This window comes from Sciurus vulgaris (assembly GCF_902686455.1).
Source record: "Sciurus vulgaris genome assembly, chromosome: 1".
Lineage (NCBI taxonomy): Eukaryota > Metazoa > Chordata > Mammalia > Rodentia > Sciuridae > Sciurus > Sciurus vulgaris.
This window is the reverse complement of record NC_136461.1, coordinates 92,855,925-92,880,682: the sequence shown is the minus strand read 5'-3', so window position 1 is coordinate 92,880,682 and position 24,758 is coordinate 92,855,925.

Genomic DNA, 24,758 nt, shown 5'->3' with positions numbered 1-24,758 from the left:
TTAATAATATTTTGGTTATTTAAATTTTTGGTTATTTTATTAGATCTACATGAAAATATTCTTAAAAATTGAAATCTATAAGCAAGTAAAATTTTTTAAATTTAGTATTAAAATTTTTGAAACTTAAATGGATAGAACTAAAAGCCAGGTTCTATGGCTGGGGGAGTTAGAGTACACAAGACCCTGAATTGTTTCCCCAAACCACATACAGATAGAAAATTCACAAGAAAGAGCTATTAATTGTGGTATGTGCTGTGAGAATAGTGGATTTATCTCATTCTTGATTGAAATAGAGAAGCTGAGAGAGCTTCTTCCTTCATCTCCTCTACCAAGTCCTTTCATTTTAACAAGCTTTGCAGGCTATATGTAGAGAACACAGGTTCCTTTTTTCAGTTGATTTACTTTCAAGGGTCTTGCTGCCTCCTCAATAACTCTGCTTGGGAATTACTGCTTTTCTATTCTTATCATTTTGTCTCCTGTCTTCCCTGTTTAAGGAATGCTTTTTATTCTTGTAAATTCACTTTTATCTCAAACTCATACCCTGTAAGTCTAAAGACTTTGACCTGAATTAATTGATGGGGTACTCACTAGTCGCATGTCAATTTGGAGAACTTTGAAATGCACCTAATATGAATTAAGCGTGCTGTAAGTGCAAAATATACACTCAATTTCAAAGTTTAGGATTAAAAATATAAAATATCTATTAGCTTCTAAATAAGTCACTTAAAGTGACATAATTATTGACCAATATGAAAGTAAAATATTTTATATATTTAATTTACATTAAATATAACTACCACTTGCTTTTACTTGTGAAATGTGATGCATACACACACACATATGCATGTATGTATGCATATACATAATTTTTAATTGGCAAATGATAATTGGGTATATTTATGGGGTACAATGGTGATGTTTTCATATATGTACACATTGTACAAAGATTCAAACTATTTCACATATCCATCACCTCGTGAATTTATCATTTTTTATGGTGAGATCTTTTAAGTTACCTATATAGCTAGTACTCCTTTACTTCTGGGTAGTGTCACCTTAAATGTTAGGGTCACAAGTCAAAGAGGCTCAGGGGATATTTGTGTATATCCATAAGTTTGGGTTTTCTCCTGAACAAAAACAACAGGTAATAAGCTGTTAGGGAGAAAAGAAAAAAATAATAGTAGATTATCTCACAATCATTATTCCTTTCTACTATACACGCATTGATGGGTATCCAGTGATAACATTGTAGTACACAAAACGAAGCCAGGCTCAAGTACTGAGATGCACTGAAAGTAGAAAAAACCTGGAATCTTGTGTGGGAAGGTCTATACTCACTTATATTTAAAAAATATATTGCAAATTATCAACCAACTGAAAAGCAAATAAACAACTTGTAAACAAATGGACAAAGTCATATAGGCGCTCGGGAATTACCTGGACCCATTATATGTGGGTGTCCTAAAATAAAGTTGGTATTCAAAATTAGCACATTTATGAAATAATTCTCATTCTAAAGAAGTATTGATAAATGAGTAATTCTGACAAAATAATTTTCTATATGGTGCTAAAGTGCTACATTTTAGAATGTGTTGCAGAATGTGGAAAGAGGAGTTCCAGGAATAAAGTGATACAGATAATTCCTTCAGTGAAAAAGCTCATTTTGTGTTTTAGAGAAATAGGACAGTGGACAGTGGTTTATGCCTGTAATCCCAGGCTTGGGAGGCTGAGGCAGGAGAATTTTGAGTTCAAAGCCAGCCTCAGCAACTAAGCAAGGCCTTCAGCATCTTAGCTAGATCCTGTCTGTAAATAAAAAATATATTTGAAAAAGGGCTGGGGATATGGTTCAGTGATTAAGTACTCCTGGATTCAATCTCCAGTAAAAGAAAAGAAGGAAGAGAAGGAGGAAGGAAGAAGGAGGAGGAGGTAGGAGGAAGGAAGGAAGGAAGGAAGGAAGGAAGGAAGGAAGGAAGGAAGGAAGGAAGGAAGGAAGGAAGGAAGGAGAAGAAGAAGGAGAAGAAAGGAGGAGGAGGAGGAAGAGGAGGAGGAGGAGGAGGAGGAGGAGGAGGAGGAGGAGGAGGAGGAGGAGGAGAAGGAGAAGGAGAAGGAGAAGGAGAAGAAGAAGAAGAAGAAGAAGAAGGAGAAGGAGAAGGAGAAGGAGAAGGAGAAGGAGAAGAAGAAGAAGAAGAAGAAGAAGAAGAAGAAAGAAGAAGAAGAAGAAATGGTACCTGCAAAACAGGTACCTTATAGAGTTTTGGTTAATTATGGTATATCTTGGAATATGTCCATATAATGGCAAGAAATTCACTTTGTTCTGGACAGACCCACAGTTAAGGTAATGGACTTAAAGTGATCAACCTGCTGAATTTTTCCACTATGCTATAATCAAAGAATATAATGAAACTGTTTAGAAAGAACCAACAGTACAAGAGAGATTGCACTACATATACACACTTCGATTTGCAAAATCAATGCCTTATTCCATCAGTATTTTAATCCTATATTTAGTTCTGATCATTATTTTGTCACAAGTTTTATTTGTGGTGGCATCATTTTTTAGTGCCCAAGGAAGTTCTTAAAGCATATTAACTTTGTAGCACTTTGTATCTGTTGATAGAATCCCTTCTACCATCATTTATTTTCCCATTTATATTTTTTAAAAAGCATCCTATAAAAACTGCAAACTTTCTCCTTTCCTTAGCATTAAAATAGTAAAGTAGTTGTTATGATCTAGATGTAGTCTCCCCCCAAAGCTCCTGTGTGTTAATGAAGGAACATTCAGAGGTGAGATGATTAAATTTTAAGTGCTGTATCATAATCAGTGAATTAATCCACTTAATTCATTTAGTTTGAATGAACTTGCTAGTGACTGTAGACAAATGGGGTAGCTAGAGGAGGTAGGTCACTAGGGTTTATATATTTATCCCTGGCATCTCACATTCTGTTTCCCAGTTTCCATGACCTGAGCAGCTTCCCTACACTACAACTTTCTGTCATGGTGCTTTGCCTCATATCAGGTCCAGATTAATGGAGCTGGTCAAACATGAACTGAAATTCTGAAACCATCGAACCCAGATGAACTTTTCTTCCTCAAATTGTTGTTGTCAGTTAGTTGGTTGCAGCAATGAAAATCTGAATGACACAATTTCCTTCTTGTTTGAGAAATAGCAACATTCTTGCACCAAAATGGTATGTAATAAATTCAGAGGAAAATAGAATATTCAGATAAAATCACAATCTGTTCTAATAGTATTTTTATTTTAATGAAGATTTTCATACCTCTTGCTGTCTTTAATTTTATTAGAAAATCATTTGGATATTTCTTCTCAAAATAAAACATTCTATTTTATGATTTTTCAGAATGTAAAACTATATTCACACTCTGGAGAAAGAAATGTGCCTAGAAAAGTTCAACAAATCCAAAAAGCAATAGAAACACTTTGATATTTATTTCAGTACAGAAACAATTTTAATGTAAAGATCATAAATCACAGCATGGTAATTGCTGACATAAAGCATACTTTCAAAATATGGAAAGCTATTTTATATGTAATAGAATCTAGCATATACATACTTCATTATTTAAATGAAATAGTTCTTTCTCATATTTGGTTTTTGCAGGCAGAATTCTCATTTTTATGTAGGTAATAACTCACCCCAAATTGTGTAGTAGCTTATAGCAAATTGAGGAATATAATATATGACTTATTTTTGTTGAGCATTTTTCAATATGCACCACAAATGATGCTTTAATTTATGCTATAATATATGAAAAATAACTCCTAATTAAATAAAAACTAAATAATTAGCTTTAAACACTCATTTAACTGAATGTGGTAGGAGATATAGTGTACTGCTTGAAAGCTAATTTGTACAAATAACATGCTGAGCATAAAAATATCCATAATTATTAGTAAATATAAAATTTCTGAATCTTCAGATTATAGTTTCTGAACAGTAACATATTTATCACAATGAAATTATAATCAGAATTAAATTGTACATTGACATCTAACCTACTGAAAATTAAGGGAGATCATTTGTTAATTTCATAATCCAAATAAAATATTAAGCTAGAGGAAAATGTAAGTACAGGTGTGATTACCAATATAAAATAATTGTCCATTTAATAACTGAGTTTTTAAAAATTTATAAATGTCACTTATATAACTATTGTTAAAGGCATGACATAGATTTATGCAAAGATTTCATTCTACTAAATATCTTCAATGATAGAAATAATTCCTTCAATTGGCATTTAAATTTTACTCTATCGTGAGCCAGTTTAAAAAAAAAAAGACGAAAGTAATTCTAGCTATTCTCAAATCAAAATTAAAATTATAAGGTCTTTTATACAATATATATACAGGTTTTAGTTCATTATTATACAGTGTAGCTGAGATAGACTGGGGATGATGCCAAGGAGAATTCTCTGACATTCTGGAACACAGTCAAATGTTTAATTTCTATATATATGCAAACAATGAACTGGCTTAAAAAGAAACTAAGAAAGCAATCCCATTTAAAAATATGTACCAAAGACTATTTAGAAATAAACTTAACCAAGGAAATGAGAGACCTCTACAATGAAAACTGTAAACTACTGATGAAAGGAGTCAAAGAAGATTAAAAAAAATGGAAATATATCCCATGTTCTTGGGTAAGAAGAGTCAACACTGCTAAAATATACCCAAAGTGGTAATTCAATGCAATGCTATCAAAACACCAATGAGTTTCTTTGCAGAAACAGAAAAAATATCTAAAATGCATAAGAAATCACAAAAGACCCAGAATAACCAAAGTGATCCTGAGCAAAAGGGCAAAGACTGGAAGCTTTAAACCACCTGACATGTTTTTTTTAGATATGACCCCAAAATCATTTGCAACCACAGTGAAAATAGAATAGTGAGATTACTAAGAGCTAAGAATCTCCTGCACAACAAAGGAAATAACCAATAATATCTAGATAAAACCTACAGAATGGGAAAAATATTTGTAAGTGGTACATTTGACAAGGAATTGGCATCTAAAATATATAAGGAATTCAAAAGATCTGAACACCAAAGAAACAGTATATTTTAGTCAGCTTGTTTGCTTATGTGACCAAATGACCTGAGAACATTTTTAAGAAAGAAAAATGTGTCTTGGGGTGCATGGTTTCCGAGGTGTCAGTCCACAGACATTCAGCTCCATTCCTTGGGACTTGAGGTGAGGCAGAACACCATGGTAGAAGAGTGTGGTGAAAGAAAGCAGCTCAGGAAATGGCAGAAATGGCAGTAGGAAGGAGAAAAAGAGAGAGAGAGAGAGAGAGAGAGAGAGAGAGAGAGAGAGAGAGAAACTCTCCTTAACAAGACAAAATGTAAACCCTGAAGGCACACCACCAACGACCTACCTCTTCCAATTACCACCCAGTTAACCCTAGCAGGGGATTAATGCACTGATTAGGTTAAGACTGTTATAATCATTTCACCTCTAAACCCTCTTGCACAATCTCACACATGAGCTTTTGGGAGACATCAAATATTTAAACCATACCAGTGAAATTTTAAAAATGGGCTAAAGAACTGAACAAATACTTCTCAAGAGAAGACATAAATAACAAATACTGGTGATGATGCAGAGAAAAGGAAACTCTCAGGGAATGTAAATTAGTACAGTTACTATAGAAAACAATATGAAGAGTTCTCAAAAAACTAAAAATAGAACTACAATAGGATCTATCATTTCCACTACTGAGTATATACCCAAATGAGATAAAAATCCTTTCTATAAAAAGTTTTCTCTCCGATATTTATTAGAGTCCTATTTACAATAGCCAAAATATGATATTAACCCGAGTCCCTTTGGTGGATGAATGGATGAAGAAAATGTGCTTTTTGGCACAATGGAATAGTATTCAGACATAAATAGTGAAATCTTTTTAGTTGCTGTAACATGGATGAAAGATAAGTAAACTGAGTGAAACAAGGCAGACAGAAAGATAATTTACCACATGCTTTTATTTATCTATAGAAACCAATAAGCCGTCCCAGTAGAAGTATAGAATTGAACAGTGGTTATTAGGCATAGGTAATTATAGCGTGAAGGGGAGACAGAAATTAAAAGGGATTTCTAGGAACAAAGAAGTGTGCTGGAGGAAAAGGAGACAGCAGGCTAAGGGTAGGAGAAGGATGGAGAGATACAATGCCTGACGTATGCATGCATAAAAATACCACAGTAAATCTTACTAATATGTACAGTTAATGTGTTAATATTAATGGTATAATGATAAAAATGTCTTAACAACTTATTTTGTCGCTTATTCATTCAGTATCCTAAAATATTTAATATTAATTTATTACATCAAATAGGCATAAGGAATTAAAGATGATTATGCATCTGCTCCAAGATGACAAAGACCTTCTACAGTCTCAGAATGAACTCAATAATAATTTATTAAATTAATAGGGGAAGAAACAAATAAATGAATGCAGAAGGTTTGGAAGAACATTTGAAATATGGTGCTCTTGTAAATGATACAATTTTCTTAGAAGAGAGGCTTGAACATAGTACAAACACATTATCCTTGTTTCCTCTTTGCAATGGCCTCTCTTCATGCTTTCCTCTGAGTAGTTTCTATTTACTTTTTTGTTTTGTCTACTCGTTTTAAGTTCTCTCCTGGATTGTCATAATCCTTCTTTCCCCCAAGAATTTTTTTTAGGGATGAATTATCTCTCTTTTTTTTTAAATGTTTTGATTCATTGTACACAAACGGGGTACAACTTTCATTTCTCTGGTTGTAAACAAAGTAGAAGCATACTGTATAATCATACATGTACATAAGGTAATGATATTTGTCTTATTCTATTATCTTTCCTTCCCCTAGCCCCTCCTCACCCATCATTTCCCTCTACAAAATCCATCCTACCTCCATTTTTCCCTTACCCCCTCCCACTCCGTTATGTATTTTTCATCCGCTTATCAGAGAAATCATTTAGCCTTTGTTTTTTTGGGATTGGCTTATTTTATTTAGCATGATATTCTCTAACTCCCTCCATTTACCTGCAAATGCCACAATTTTATTCTTCCTTATGGCTGAATAAATTCCACTGTGTGTGTGTGTGTGTGTGTGTGTGTGTGTTTATCACAGTTTCTTTATCTGTTTATCTATTGAAGGGCATCTAGGTTGGTTCCACAATCTAGCTATTGCGAATTGAGCTACTATAAACATTGATGTGGCTGTATCACCGTAGTATGCTGATTTTAAGTCCTTTGAGTATAGGCCAAGGAGGGGGATAGCTGGGTCAAAAGGTGGTTCCATTTCAATTTTTCTAAGGACTCTCCACACTGCTTTCCAGAGTGGCTGCACCAATTTGGAACTCAACCAGCAATGTATGAATGTTACCTTTTCCCCCTGCATTGCTGAGGCTGTCTTTGAACATGAGATTCTCTTGCATTGGCCTCCCAAACCACTGGGAGTACAGGCATGCATTACTGCACCTAACTTGATTATTTTCAATTGTTATTTTTTGAAAAAATTTTGTAGTTGTAGATGGACAGCATGTCTTTATTTTTTTAATTTGTTTATTTTTATGTGGTGCTGAGGATCAAACCCAGTGCCTCACACATGCAAGGCAAGCACTCTGCCACTAAGCTACAGCCCCAGCCCTTCAATTATTATTGATATACACATAACACACATATGTATATATATATGTAGACATATGCTTAAATTTGATGATAAAATATCCTATGGCATTAATAACTCTTCATTTTAAGTTTTTAATGACCCCTGTTGCAAAATGTAGATTTCCTGGTTCCATCCAAATTTTCATTCACCTGGGATATATAAGCAATTTCAACTTGTTCTCCCATATCGCTTTGTTCCTGCCTGCCATTGGGTTCTGCTGCTCTCAAAACCATTGAATAGGGGGCCTCGTCAATGCTCCTACTGACAATGTAATTAGAATGTCACTGAGCATGCCAAGAATGCTGCCTCCTGACACTTTGAAAAGGGCAAAGAGTTAAAATGCCAAAGCAGAATTATGATCCAGGAATTTTGATGTACCAAAACCCATTTTCAACACAAAAATATTAAAAGATGATCCTCTCTCCCAGTCTGAACCTCATTTCTATCTACATTTCCTGCATGTGTCTTTGTAACAACAGAACATATGATATCAGCAAATATAGCATTTTCTTGCAGCCTTTGTCTCTGTAGGGCCCAGATAAGGGGTAGTGGATGTGTCATGGGATTAGCATTTAGACAGACCCATATTACATACTATTTTCTCTTTTACTGTCAGGACTCAAAAATTAGAGTAAAATAAAAATAAGCATGGACATGCAGATATCTCGTGTGTATGCTGACTTCATTTTCTGTGGATGTATGCCTCCTATATGCTGGATCATGTAGTAGATCATTTTTAGCTCTTTGAAGAACTCCCATATAATTTTTCATAGTAGCTGTACTCATTTACATCCCTACAAACAATAGGTAAGGCTTTCTTTTGCTCCACATTTTTGCCAGCATTTTACTATTTTTTTTAAATATAATAGCCATTCTGACTGAGGGGAGATGGAATCTCAGTATAGTTTTCATTGGCATTTTGATCCTCATGGCTAAAGATGTTGAACATTTTTTCATGTATTTATTGGCCTTTTGTTCTTCTTTTAAGAAGGTTCTGTTCAGATCATTTGCCCATTTTTTGATTTGATTACTTGTTCTTTGGTTAAGTTTGAGTTCTTTATACAGTCTATATACTCATTCACTGTCAGATGTATAGCTGGAAAAGGTTTTCTCTCCTCATGTAGGTTGCTTTTTCACTCTGTTGAATGTTTCCTTTGCTGTACAGAAGCCTTTAAGTTGGATGTAATCCTATTTGTTAGTTCTTGCTTTTGTTTCCTGAGCTACTGGAGTCCTATTCAGGAAATCATTGCCTGTAACCATATCTTGCAGTTTTTCCCTTAGTTTTCCTCTAATAGTTTCAGATATTCAGGTCATAGATTAAGGTCTTTAGTAAATTTTGTTGATTTTTGTGCAAAGATCGGGGGTCCAGCTTCAATTTTCTACATGTGAATATCTAGTTTTCACAGCACCATTTGTTGAAGAGGCTGTCTTTTCTCCAATGTACATTTTTGGCAACTTGTCAAAAAATCAGAGAGCTGTAATGCATGGGTTTACTTCTGGGCCCTCTATGCTATTCCATTGGTCTGCATATGTGTTTATGCCAGGCTATTTTGGTTACTATGACTGTAGTATATTTTGAAATCAGTTACTATGGTACCTTGAGCATTGCATTTTTTACTTAGAACTGCTTTGGCTATTTGGGCCTTTTGTGCTTTTATTATAGGATGTTTTCCCTAATTTTGTGAAGAATAACATTGGAAATTTTCTGGAGATTGCACTGAACCTGCATATCACTATGGTCATTTTAAAAATATTGATTCTCTCAACCCATGAACATGGTAGGTCTACCTTCTAGTGTCTTGAATTTCTTTCTTCAGTGTTTCATAACTTTCATTTTAGAGATCTTTCATATCCTTAATTTGTTATGACCTGCTTGGTGTCCTAAAATATGGTCACTTTTAGAAAGTTTCGTGTGCTGAAGAAAAGAATGTGATCTGTAGCTGCTAAAGAGTATTCTATAGATGTCTTTTAAATCCATTTGATCTGTAGTGTAATTTAGCACTCATGCTTCTTTTTTTTTATTTGTTTTGGTCTAGATGATATATCTGTTGAGTTTTTAGGTATTGAAGTCACCCACTCTTATAGTATTGGGGTCTATTTATCCCTTTATGTCTAATAGTGTTTATTTTATAACAATGAGTATTATAACATTGAGTGGATATATATTTATTACCATTAAATCTTCTTGATAAATTTTCCCCTTGATCCATATATAGTGATATCCTCTGTCTCTTTCAAATGATTTTTTTTAAAGTCTATTTTGTCAGATATAAGTATTGCTATTCCTGAATGCTCTTGTACTACATTTGTTTGGAATATTATTTTCCATCCTTTCACTTTCAGTTCGTGCATGTCTTTGCAGGTGAGGTGAGTTTCTTGTAGTCAGCATATTGTTGGGTCTTATTTTTCAATCCAGTTTTCCAGTATGCATTTTTACTTTGTATTCAGGGTTATTATTGAATAGTCTGGACTTGTCCTTTTTGTTGTTTTTCTTCTGGTTATTTTGAGTAGTCTATGTTGTTTCTTCCTCTGTTGTTCATCTTAGAAGTTCAATAGTTTATTGATACTGTTTGATTCTTTTATATCTCTCATTTTCATGTCTATTCTTCTAGTGGGATTTATGTTTTCACATACTCTCATGCTTGTGCTTTTCTGTCTCCTCTTCTAGGTATAATACTTGTCTAGTGGCCATGAATTCCCTTAGTTTTCATTAATCTTGGAGGATTTTTATTTTTTCTTCAATTCTGAAAGAAAACCTTGTTGGGTATAGCAGTCTTGGCTGGCAGTTATTTTTATTCAGGAGTTGGTGTCCTATACCCTCCTGACCTTCAGAGTTTCTACTAATAAATCTGTTAGTACAATGGGTTTGCCTTTAAATGTGACTTGACACCTGTCTCAGAGCTAGTGTTTCTTGTTTCATACTTTTTGCTAACTTAACTATAATGTTTCATGGAGAGGTTCTTTTATTTAATATTTTTTGGGGTTCTAAATGCTTTTAATACCTGAATTTCATGTCTTTACCAAGATCTGGGAAAATTTCCATTATTTCATTGAATTCATTTTCTGTGCCTTCAGACTGTTGTTCTTTCTTATTGGCTATTCTGGTTCCGAGTACATATGATTTTTCAGTCATATCCCAGAGATCTCTCATGTTCTGTTCATTTCTTCTTACTTTTTCATTACTTCCTGAATGTAAAGGTTTATAAGACTTATATTTAAGTCTGTTATTCTTTCTTCTGTTTGAATCAGTCTGTATGATCTTCAAGTAGAATTTTTATCTGACTTATTAAACTTTTTAATTTCAAGATTTGTTTCTTTTCCAAAATACCTGCCTTAGTGAGTTTCTCATTCAGAGCCTGCTTTATATTTCTTAATTCACTCTATTGTTCATCTATATTATCTTGAAATTCATTGAACTTTTAAAAAATCATTCTTTTGAATAGTTTATCCAACATTCCATCTTCTTTGATAGCTTTGGAATTTATTTCTTTAAAATTACAAACTTAGGAGATGCCATATTACTTTGTTTTTCCAGATATCTTATGTTTCTATACTGAGATGTACACATTTGTTAGAATGGATAACTCTTACACTTTTATTTAAGGGCTTTCTTTATATGTGGTCTTCTTGATATTTCTTAAGCTATCAGTTTGTTGTGTAGTGTTTAATTTTATTCCAACTGGATTTCATAATATAATATCCTTGTGGTTTCTTTAGCTGTGATTTGTAGGTTTCAATATGATGAATACTATAAGAGAAGCTGAGGGACCCACTTTCTCTGTAGATCTCTCAAGAGTGGTATCTCTCTGGTAATTAAAGCTCACGTGGTACAAACAACAGAATATATGTGGTGTAACTTCTGTGGTTATTCCTACAATTGAAGTGGAAATCCCTGTTACGTGGTGGGGATTTATATAGGCACTGTTGATACTAGCTCTGTTACTTGAATGTTATTCTGATACTGGCTAAACCAATAATGGGTGAAGAATCTGACGATTTTATATTCTGTTAGAAATTAGTACAATTCCTGGTGTTTTATATGAAGAGGCAAGTGTCAGGCTCTTAGTTTCCACTCTGTGCCACTGACATTCATTGCTATCAATAATGGGTGATCCAGCAGGATGTGGAATGAATAATTCTGTGGGTTTCTGATGACCCAAGGCTCATGCCATTTGTAGTTTTTTGGTTTTTTTTTTTTTTTAATTTTGCTGTTACTATGGGGTTGATCACCCAAGAGCAGAACATTAGAATCCCTTAGCTGCGCCAACTTGGAGAAGTATTATTGGCTGGGGTCTTTTGTCCCAGGACCACCATTCTTTAAGTTGAAGTATCTGTCAAGGTTCCAACAGGACTTGATCATGACTGGAGCTGGGTGAAATGCATCTCAGCTTAGCTGAGAGTGGAGTTCTGGCAGAGCACTTACCCAACTTAGGTAAAGTCCTGGGCTCAATCTCCAGCAACATACACACACAACAACAACAAAACAATAGCAATAACAATAATAACAGAAAAGAAAGAGTAAAAATATTAAAATAATAACATTAAAAAGATAAAAAGAAAAAAAATTAAAGGGGAATGAAAATAGAAAAAAGGTTTAAAAAGTGAGGAAAGGAAAAAAGAGAAAAAATTAACAATTAAAAAGAGGGGAAACTTAAAAAGAACAAAAATAGAGCATAGACTAGGGGGTATTCTCCCCTTTTCTCTTGTTTGTGGTGCTCACCTGCTGACTAATTTGTTGCTGAAGCCAACTGGAGGTCCTCTCAGCTGTTTTGTGCATTGGAGCAATCTAGCATCAAGTGTGGGACTCACTTGGAAATAATTCTTTCCACAGTTTTTTGTATGGCACACTCCAAGGTGGGTCAATGCTGGAGCTGCAGCATGTTATCAAGCTAGCTCAGAATGCTTAACTCCTAAGCCAAGATTCTCTCAGGAGTTTTCTGGAGCTTTGGGGCTGTGCTCTATGTGGGCAGGGTGAACACTGTTGCCTGAATGTGTCAAGACGCTAACTCAGAATGCATGACTCTAAAACAAGCTTCTCTCCAGCACTTTCTTCTTTTTTATTTGTAACTTCTTTTTTCCACAGTGAAACACCTAGCTCCCTATTTCTGCACTATACTTGTACAATCAAGTTTCACTATGTGCCACAAATATCCCACTATCATCATTGTCATTTCACCATCCACTGTCATTTGGTTGTACACTGAAGCTCTTTCAGGTTCTGACATTCCATGTAGGGCTGATGATATCCACTTTGTGAATTTCATTCTATGCCACTGTCCCTCCCTTCACAGAGGACTATCTTGTTCAGATTTAACTGAGGACATTTGAATTAAATTATATGAGAATTTTAAAATGTATACAATTAGAATAAAAAAAGAAGAAAAACAAAACAACACAAATACGATAAAAATAAAAGCAAAAGCAAACAAACAAAAATCTGCCATGATTTCTCCTAGCTGAAATATTTAAAATGGAGACACTTCTTTCCAGGACTTTTAATTTTGCTACCCATCAGGTATTGGGTGGGGGATGATGTTTGTAGGACTGAACTGTAGTCTAATGTGTTCTTTCTTAGCCTTGGACAAAACAGGCCAAACCAGGTAAGACAGTCCATGGACTGAGTTCTGTCCTCCTTGTTCAATGTTAAGTGTTAAGGCAAAGTTGTACACAGAAGGACTAGATGCAGTCCTGATTCTTCTGGTTTTTGTTCCCAAGGACAGGGGTGAAGCTATCGTAGGCACCACCTGATAACTTCTCCAACTGAAACTGTGGATTCATTCCGATTATGTACCCTTGGTTCCAACACCCTCAGTCAGTGTACTTTGGAGTGTGGCAAGTGTCCAAACCCTCTGGCATGTACTTTGAATGAATACCCCATGAGTGTGGAGGAGGCAACCAGGATCATGTGATTTGGGCAGGTGTTAACATTTCTGCCCATCCCAGACGTGGTACTCTCAGACCCAGCCCTCCCAACAAACCCACATACACCTGGGCCTGATCCTTATCACAAAGTTCAAACCACCAATTTTAAATGGAAGTATTTTCTACTTCCCTCTGCCTGGTTCACCATTCCACCTATAAACCAGAGGTCTCAGCAGATCTGTGTTAAATTCACTTTTCTGGGGTCCAAATTAACACTTGGGGTGAGCACCCACTGTGCCAGCAAAAAGAAGTGGCTGTTGGGTCTTGAAGACATAAAAAAATGCAAGGGTTCTTGATCTCCTGTGCAGCAAGTCTGAACAACAGGTTCATTCCCATTAAACACCATCTAAATCTACCAGGACATGCAAGGAACCTCTTCTCTCACTCTGATTGGCTATTCAGAGATCAGGTCTCCTATTTTTTTAGATTGTATATTTGCTTTTAGTGGAGTCTTCATTCCTAGAAAAAGCTGGGACTTCCTCTTTCAGCTTAATGAGGGGGTGCTTCCTCTCTCCCATCAAGTCATAGTGGATTCAACACTAGTGTACTCTATTTCCTTATTATTCTAAATGCCAATATTTCTGTTACAGACCCTCTCAAGCTGCATTCTGTGGTTTTCCTGTGGTCCTTATCTCATCATGAAGATAAACACCTATTGATTTGGTTCAATATCCTGAAGCAAGTTGTAAACATTGAGTGCCTATAGTCTGCCATCTTGGTTGTTTCAGTTATTATACAGTAAATGATGAAAGAAGGAAGGAGAAAAAGGAAGGGGGAAAGAAGAATAAATTGATAAAGAATCAAGGAAATGAGACTTTATATACAATTAAAAAATGCATACACAGAGTATTTATGTATTGGATGATTTCTAGTATCCTCTTACTCTTTTAAAATTTAACATTAAACACTTGTATTTCAGATAACAACAAAGTATTTAAATGGAAAACATTGAAATTATTAAGTTATAGAACACACATACATATATGTAAACCTTTAAACTATTTCATTTTAAATTGGTCTTCACCAAAATGCTTTTTATAAAATATTATAACTATAGAAAATGTTGTTTTTTTCCCTCCTCTTGCAAAATAATTTCAAAGAAAAGACTTAAGGATATATAAAAAGATTGGGAGAAATGTAATACTTCAATTTTTTGCAGTATGGCATATTTAGAAAGCCATTTTAACAAAAGTAGTCATTTTTCATCATTTTCTAACCACAACAGTATACCCAAGAGGCTATCTGCATACTGACAATTACATTTGATCTTCTTGATCTTCCTTATAAAAAAAAATGCATATTTGAAACCAAACTTTTATTGGTTTGTCCACTGAAGAAACCTATACTGAGCTTTTACCATATCTAAGGCAACTTACTAGACATTGTGACTCTTATAAATATGCTTAAGATAAATTTTGATGTGATCTACAGGGACTTACAGAATAGAAAAACAAATCATTGTGATGTGGGCAGAGTATGCTCCGTGGTATAGGCAGCAGGTACTTTGGGAAGAAAGAGGGGAAAAAGAGATCCAATGATGTTAGCAAGGGCAGGATTAAAATAAAGTTTTAATTTTTTTAACCAATAATGTTATAGAAATATATTTTAGGAAAAAGAAAATCAAATGTAGAGGGACATAAATTAAAGGACTATTCACAATATGTACTGATGTATATATTATTCTATTATAAAAATTTTCAAACATGTAATTTGTTTTTCAAATTACAATGTATATATACACAATATATATAAAGGTCCATTTATTCCAATAGACCTGAGATTCCTCATTAAATTTTGACTATTTTTCCCTGCTGAAACTACTTAACTACCGTTTGTTGGTAGTTGGCCATAAACAGAGAGGGATCCATTGAGAAACATACTCTTTCCCTATGCTTCCAGGAGAATAATACCTGGATGAATCATTTCTACTGAATGACCCATGAAATTATTAAACAAATATCTATGCTATGTACAAGGCTGGCTGCATGCATTGATGGCCTGTGAATCTGGACAAAACCTGTACTGAGAAAGGCCCCATGATGGGTTTAAAGTGCCACATCATCATATGCATTTTTAATTTAAACCAGGACACTCTAATTGTGTATTTGATTCTATCTGGATATCTATTAAAAATTTAGTCACACTATACTGGTTATTCCTTTAAATTGATAAAATGATAATATTAAAATTCCATTTTGACCCCACATTCTTATCCTGTCTCCTTCTCCCTTCTTCCGTTGCTCTTTCTCCCTCCCTCTCACTTATTTTTCTATTTCCTGTCATATCTCTCTATCTATCCATCTGTCATCTATTGTCTACCTATCTGCCTATTTATATCCCCTGATATACTGCTAGATCATACATTTAACCAAGCAAGGGTTATTGCTTATAGGAGATGATCATCTTTAACAAAAATGAAAATAGAAGCAATAAAATGTATGTTAGTGAATGGCTTTTATTCATAAGACAATTCATATAACATAAAAATTTAGACAGAATATTTACATTTTGATTTCAGTAGGCCAATTGTACATCTCAAGAAAATAACTGTTGCCATTAAATATTTATAGACCTTGAGATTAATTTAGTAACTAGTAAATTAAAGTCAGCACTCTTTAGCACATTTAATTACTAACCAATCAGCATGATCATTCTGGCTTTGTGGTCTTTTGAATTTGTTTGATAATTAAAAACAGAGGTGTAGGATAGGATTAAAACTTATTTGGACATCTGATTGTGACAAATGATACACTAATATTTTCTTTTCCTTATGCTGCAATCAATAATTTTTATTGTTAAATGTTTTCATCTTTTATTCTTTAAAATTGCTTCAGTTAAAACCATGAACAATCTTTATATCAAACACCAAAATAATTTCCATATTGCCTTTTTTTCTCTTATTATGGTATGAAATAATCCTAATTTTTTAGTCAATATTCCAATAATGAGCTGCAGGGTCATGGCTTACGTCAGTGTCAGTTTTTGTGTGTGTACGTGTGCATGTGAGTATATGCACAACATTTTTGCTGGTAGGAAAGACAGATAAAAGAAGTGACCTGATCAGAAGAAATAATAATAAAGGAAGGAAGAATGTAAGAAGAGAGAAAGGAAGAAAGGAAAGAAATAAGAGAGGAAATAAAGAATGACTGACTTTTTCTGTTTTATTAACCCATATGCTATCTCTTTTTATGACTAAAATATCCATTATGAATATCACTCATACTGAGATAATATTAATTTACTATGAGAAATTTCAACATTTATTATTATGGTATAGGGCAATTTCTATAGCATATCATTTGAGACAATATAATCATGTGATTTTTATAGGCAGATATTATAAGTAATTTCCAAAATCTTAGAAGTTCTTTTATTATTGTTCACTTTAAAAAATAAATAAATATTTAATGCTTTACTTTTTTAATATGTATTTGAGTGAAATTAGTAATAAATTATTTTAGAGTTATATCAAGAGCTATACTGATCTCATAGCTTTTCACATAGATAAAAATGCCAGTTTTGATGTTCTCAATGTTAGTCTAGAAATAAAAAGAGAAAACTTGACAATTATCTTGAAATCTGTTAATAGAGGAATATTTATTTACACAAATAAACTTGATAAACTAATTTTGGGTTACTCCCCTCTCTCATTTTAACTAGCCCAAATTAATTTCTGCTTCAGGTTTAGTGGGTCTTTTCATCATATTTGTCCTACCTACAAAAGAAAAATTAATTCTGATTATTATAAGATAGCATATAAAATATGGAACTCATCTTAAACTCAAAATGGACTCCAAATCCTAAGTTCTTTGGTTTGATTAGGATCCATCATATTTTAAGTTACTCTACTTTTATTTTTAAAGTTAAATTTCAGCTAAAATAAATTCGTTTATTAGAATGTTATGAAATCTCAATTTTATAATGAAAAAATATAGTTTAAAGTTTCATTACTACTTACTTGGATATGAGTCAATACATAGAAATCCAAACAAGAAAATACTACTAGGTGGGTTTTGGATTATTTTTTAACTATTCATATGTTTGAACTTGTTAATGTAAATTCATTAATTCTAATACTGAATTTTATATATAATATATAATGTTTCCCAACTCAAGGACAAGATGGGTATTTGATATTTTTGCTATCAATTATTCAGTAGTAAACAAGTATTTTCTTTAAGCAGTCATTTTCCCATACTGGTCCCGATTCTTTCTAGAGAAGAAAGCTATGTGGGAGCAAATCTTTGGGATAAGAAGGAAATCCAAGAAGTACAGGTTAGAATCTTACCTGTTGCCTACCAACTGTGTGTCTTGGGTGAGTTAGCTCCCTGTTTTCTCTCCCTTTCCTTCCCTTTTTCATCCTTTCTATGTTGGATCCTGTATAGATCTTCACTGGACCTGTGAGGATGTGATCAAAAGTGATGTGTACCATTTCCAGGATCCTGTAGTGAAAACTTTCCCCAGGTCTTTTCTCCATAAACAGTTCTTGCTGAAGGTCACAGAGAAAAGATGAGAAGATCTTTGTTCTTGATTACCTCTATGACCAGAGCTTCCTACTGATCAAGAACTTCCATTTGGAACTTCACCTGAGAGGAAAAGAACCTTCTATTATGTATGCCACCGATATTTTGAAATGTATGTTTTAGCACTTAACTTACCCTCAGATAAGATCTGTCATCCTTCCTTCCTCCCTTCTTCCCTTCTTTCTTTTCATTTCTTTTTTCCTTTGAGTTCTTTCCTCATCACTTTTTAGTTCATTTAGTAAATATTAATTCACCACCTCTTAAGGATAGTGGGTATAACTGTTAATATAAACGTGCTTCCTCTTGTTTTGAACTTCACATCAAAAGTAGAAAACCTTCAGGCAGGAAGACTCATTAAAATACTATTGCAAACATCCTGAAGTGACACGAAGAAGGGATTTTTCAGGGACTAAGTGACAGGGGAGAAGTTGGGAGAAATGAGGATAAAGTTACAGAAGGAACTCCAAAATTTTCAAAAAAGTTTCCTTAAGAAATCATAGTGTTATTAGTAAGAAATACAGAACAAAAAGGCTTTGAGATGCTGTCTTTGACGTTCTGTTTGAAAACTTTTTTTACACCACACACTGAGAACTTCCATAATATGCTTTATATATTTGCAGACTACTGCATGCTGTTGTGACAATTCACTTTGAAGTCACTCTCAGTGGTAAATGGGTTGATGAAAGACTGTCCTGTAATCTCGGAGCAGGTCTGGGCCATGGTAAATCAGAGGAATCATGGGAAATAGGGTTGACCAGGTCTTCAAAAGGCCTTTTCTCTCTGTTAAAAAGTGTTCATTCTTCGTTACCACCCTCTTAGGAAAAAACTCTGATTCTCAGGAGTTTTATTTGGAGCAACATGAATGGTTTTACTTTCAATAGTCACAAGGCAAATGACAGGTTATATTTAATTTTTTATATCTTTATTTACATAGACTTTGGTGATATCCCTCCTTGCTGTATAATTTGATTTATTTTGGTACATCAGAAGGAATCTATTGAAGTTGCACATGGCAACTGCCTACTTGCACAGCAAAGCATACAGCACAGAACAGAATAGTAAATAATATTCAGATGAAAAAATCATGGAATGCTTTAAAAGGAATTTGTGGGGCATTTCACAAAAATATACTTTATCCAAATTTAAAAATATCAGTTGAATGAGCAAGTCAGTGTTCTCCAATTGCTCTCCGATTTGCATAAAAGACCTGAAAAGGACTAATAAATTTAAATTCCTTAAGACATTTGATGATAGATACAAACATCTGAGGTGAATCGTGTACAAATAATTATGGAATATAACCCCAAATTTAGGAAATAGAACGTAACTGACTCAAATTCTGGTGCTACCTCCATACCATCTTTATGCTTCCAGTTGCTTGTGTAAAGAATGAAGAAAATAATAACAATGATAATGCCTGTTTACTATAACTATTAAGGCATAAATTCTCTATGTCTGATTCTATTGCTATTATTAAACCTTTTTAGATAGATATGTGACCGTGAAGAAATTACTTGTCTGTGTCCCAATTTTTTCAACTACAAAGTGAAAGTAATAAGAATGCCTTCTTCATAGAGTTGTTGGGAAGCCTAATGTTTTAGAACATGCCAAAAGCTCTTAGATGAAGATGGAATATATAGTAAATGGTATATATACCATTTATATATATATATAGTTATTGTCTGTTGATACTGATTTTGTGAGAATTCTGTATAATAATAAATGTAAACACCTTGAATGATTCCTGTAATATCCTAAGTGCCTATTGATTAACAAAAAAGGTTATTTAAAATAACCTATTTGTTTAATCAATAATGACAATAACTTCTCCTTAATAAATTATTAAATGCATTTATTTCTGTTTTTAAACAGCTATTAGTAATTTAAAACCTTTATTTTTTGCATAGACAATGTCCTTCACTTTTGACACTGGCTATAGTCTGATTTTTACTATTTTTCCAAAAAGATAATAACCAAAAAGAAATCTATGATTAATGATATGTGATCACATTCAGGGATATTATGTGCCATCTCTGTGGCTATTATGTGCTTATACATGCACTTTTTAAAAAAATTAAAAATATTTTTCTCTATATCTCTAATGAAAAAAATCTTTAAGATATTCAAATGAAAACACTTAGATCCTCAATTTTATTCCATTTTTCTCAATAAGGTACATGTAGTAGTAATGTAAGTTGTAGTCATGGTAGAGTAGTACATAATTTAAGCCTATGACAAAAATCAGGGCTCAATGTCTGTGTATGCTTAGCACACACAGACCCTGGGTTCATTACCCTGCCCCCTCCTTGAAAGAATGAGGGCAAAGTAATGATATTGCCTTAAAAAATAGATGAGGATTGCATATCAAATTTAAATTTATTTGTTTTGTTTGTTTGTTTGTTTGTTTGTTTGTGTGTGTGTGGTGCTGGGGATTGAACCCAGGGCCTTGTGTTTGCGAGGTAAGCACTCTACCAACTGAGCTACATCCCCAGCCCATCAAATTTAAATTTAAATTAATACAGCTGCAAAGGGACCAATATGTGACTAAATGCTTTGTTAGTTCATGGAAAGGATAAAAAATGAGTAACACATTCAAGTTTTAAGCAACTTAGAATGAGATGAGTGTATATAAGAATAAAAAAATTGTCAAATAAATGCAGTAACAGAGGTTAAAAGTTTAAGGGTGATCACAATAGGAAATGTTTGAGGTATTGCCAGAATTTTGATGGATGAATATGGAGAAATGATGCTTTTTATGCCTGTAAGTGATGGCATCTTTGAGAACAATAAAGGGCCTATGTGCTTGGATATTAGGTAGTTATGCATGGAAGCAAACTGAGACAGATTTTAAGATCTTACATTTGCTTTTAATTTTTAGGTATTTTCTCACCCTTTAAAACTCTTTAAAACCCTGATTATTCTACTCAAAAGCTTTGAGATTGCTCCTTCACTCTTATTTTAAAATACATTTTTATGTTAATTAAAGTAGCATCTTTATATAGTTTAATGAGTCCAAGTGTAGCTATGGCTTACCATGACAATAGGACTACTTTGCTCCATCTACTTTCCAACCCAGCTACATTTAACTTCAGCTACTGAGTATAATCTCCACCTCCTGATTTTAAATAAATATATTTTGCTGCTATTTATTACTTTTTAAATTGAGTATGCCTGCAGATCTCCTACTGTGAATATTAGTATTAAACTCTAATATATTCTGATAATCTTTCCAAACACATCCTCTCTGTATTTGTCTTTTTCTGATGCACACAACCCCCAACACACATACACACACTCTTTCTTCACTGTCAGAAATGTTGTTTAAATGTCTGTTCAGTGTTTGCATAACTATGAAAATATAAATATTATTTAATATGAACCACGTGGTGAAAAATAGTGAGGTTTTCATTGAAAGATTGTACTTTTCCTACATTAGTAATTTCTCCATTATTTCATTTGTTTAGATTTCTTTGTACAATCAATTTCCCTCCAATTTGGAAAGATGTATAAAATTCATGACACATCAAATAATCTTTTAGTACATCTAACTATCTACCTACCTACCCACCCACCCACCCACGTACCTATCCATATTTATTTCTTTTTCTTCAGTCTATAATGTCATCAGCTCTGGAGACTTCATCCCTAACCCTGATTCCACCTGGATGGATCATTCTCTCTAACTATGCTCATTTACAGTTCTGGTATTTCCCTTCATCATCATTCTGAGAAGCCTGTATACTTGTCTCCAATGATTAAGCCCTATTTCCTTGATGACTTCTGCTGTTGTCTATTTTCCATTCTTCTATTTACTCTTTCATTAAAAGTAACTTCTTATTCCTTATTATTTATAGTAATTTCAGTGGCTTTTGGTAAGAAAGAGATTAAATTCTGTGTTTCATCCATGTTCAATTGAAAGTCCCTCATATCTGTTATAAATAGTATTCTAGTTTACAGAGAAGGAAGATAACATTAGCCTTAAACTTTATCAAATTATTGTCTCCATGTCTTCAGGGGTATCTTTACTGGTACTGTATCTTTTTACTTCTCTTCCATATTTGGAGAATGGCTAATTCCCATCTTGATTCCCTGCATTCCTAAATCTAGCTGCTACCCTATTTTCTTTCCTTCACAGTAATGCTTATTGGAATTTGATTTACATTTTCTGGCTCTGTCTCCTCAATTTTTGTTCAATCCATGGCAATCAAGGTTTTAGCTCTATGAATATGAACCTCCCTGAAACGGTTTGTGTTAAGATTGCTTGGTTGCATTTAATTTTTTTTTTTTTTTAAATTCATGACTTTAATGCTAGACCTTGTAATAGAAGACAAGACAGGTGTGTACTTTTTTTTCCAGTTTTTGGTGAGAATAAAAAGAGTCAAACAATCAAAAATAAGAGAATATTGATAACAGATTTCATGTGCACTGATTAATACTGTTTAGGTTATAAACTCATGTGAGTCTTCAACACATTTTTTAATTGTTTTGTAGCTTGGACAGGTTCACAAATTAACATTTTAACTCATTAAGTGATAGTTTCATATGCATTTCCAGAAATACCTCTTATATTAGGAGAGCCTTAGAGCTTTGATACTGAACTCAATCTCTTTGTTCTGTTGTAAATTGGCATTAAGTGAGTTCAAAAACAACCCAACTGCATTTGAGTCTTCCCAGGAGATTACAAAGAAATAGCTGAGTCATTGGAGGACTCTGTTTCAATCATTGCTGGGCTTCGCTAATTTTTGGATATGGTTGAGTGTGTGCCCCAAATACACCTGTGTTGAAATTATGGTCCTCGGTGTGGCAATGTTGGGAGGTAGTGGAACCTTTAAAGGGTAAGACTTAATATATGATAATTAGATCATTTGGATCACTGCCATTAGAAGGGAATGATACTAGTTTTGTGGAAGGAATTTGTTGTTTTGCAGAAAGAGTTAGTTGATTTGCAGGAAGCAAGTTATTATAAAAGATTAAACCTGATCCCTGATCTTTCTAGCTTTCTATCTTGCTGTGTGACCCCTTTTGCATTCTCTCCTGCCATGATTTCATTGATGGTGAGAACCTCACTTGGGTCTGCCAATGCCAGCACCATGCCCTTGAATCTCCAGTTTTGTGAAGTAAAATTTTTTTGTCTTTGTAAATTAACTGGCCTCAGACAATTTATTATAGCAATGAAAAACAGACCAATAAAAGGTTCATTTAATCAACCCCAACAGTTGAAAAATTCATAAAACATAGGATAATGTTTTGTTGATATTTTAATTTTGTTATTGTTGTTACTTAAAGAGAAAATTACTTCAGTTGGTAAAAAGACAGAATGATAATTGACCCAATGATTTTTTTTTCCTATAGAATAAGTCAGAAATAACTGACCATATTCTCTCACTACATGCACTTGTGGTGGATGGACTATATGATGGATTTAACTGCATTTTTACAATAATAGATTGTAATTATATTTCCAGAGGATATATATACATCAAATTTTAGGTATGTTCATGGCATTTACTTTTATAAGAAAAATCTATTGCTACTTATAACCTATTGTTGCTGTTCTGAATATCTGCATTAAGTTTACTGCTTGCTTTATATGTTATTTGAAGTTTGACATTAATTTTTCATAACTAAAAATCACTTCCCACTTCAGTATAATCCTCAGGCATTTTGCATGGTATAGTATATTTTTTCCACCTATAAAGGGGGGCTTGCCTTTTCTAATTATTCTGCTGCTTACGGTGAAGATTTGTACATTAAATTGTTAGTTACTAAATATTAAGTCTGGAACAAGATATGACACTTCAGATATAGCAAAGGTAAATTATGGCATATGGCACTATTATAAGGTGTACTACTATTTTTGTAGTAACTTTACCCACTCTATAACCACAAATAAGTATTTGTCTAGTATGTGTGTAGTTTTAAGGAAATTATGTTGCAGCTTGTAATTACTTGCACTGAAATCCATCTGCGCAAACTTAGACCTTGCACTGCCTTAAATACACTTGGGGACAGGAATGTATTGGATATGTTTTCTTAGCGCTGATTAAAGCCGTGGTATTTACCTTAGCCCCTCAAGAATAAATTTGCTTTACTGTGAGATCAATGAGTCTAGCTGTGTTTCCTTGAAAGTGACTTACAGTGTGGCAATTTAGAGGAAGAGAGGAGAAAATGTCAGCAAGCTCTCGGGTTTACTCCAGAGATGCTTCTGTGTTCAATGACTACACTGCAAAACAACAACAAAAAGGAGAAGAGCATTTTAATGTAGAATTAATTTCCTGAACTGCTAAAAGCACATTTTTTTCACCACTTAATTTTTGCACTAAACTGAGATTTAAGAGTAACTTTACTGGACCTAGCATAACGCTATGAAGACTCTATGTTTTTATATACACATCATTTTTCTCTTGCGTAGTCTGTGCACACCTCTGCTTCTGAGCCATGTGTTCTTTCATAGAACCATGCTTACACTTATCTTGTTTTTCTGCTTGGGATGATGTCCTTAAAATTTTTTCTTTTAATTAAAGTATTTTTTTTATCTCTCATATTTTCTTATGTCCCCCTAAAAATTCAATTTTCCCTTTCCATGCATTTATAATATTTGTTGCAGTTGGTCCCACATAATTAAATGTGTCCTTGTCATATTT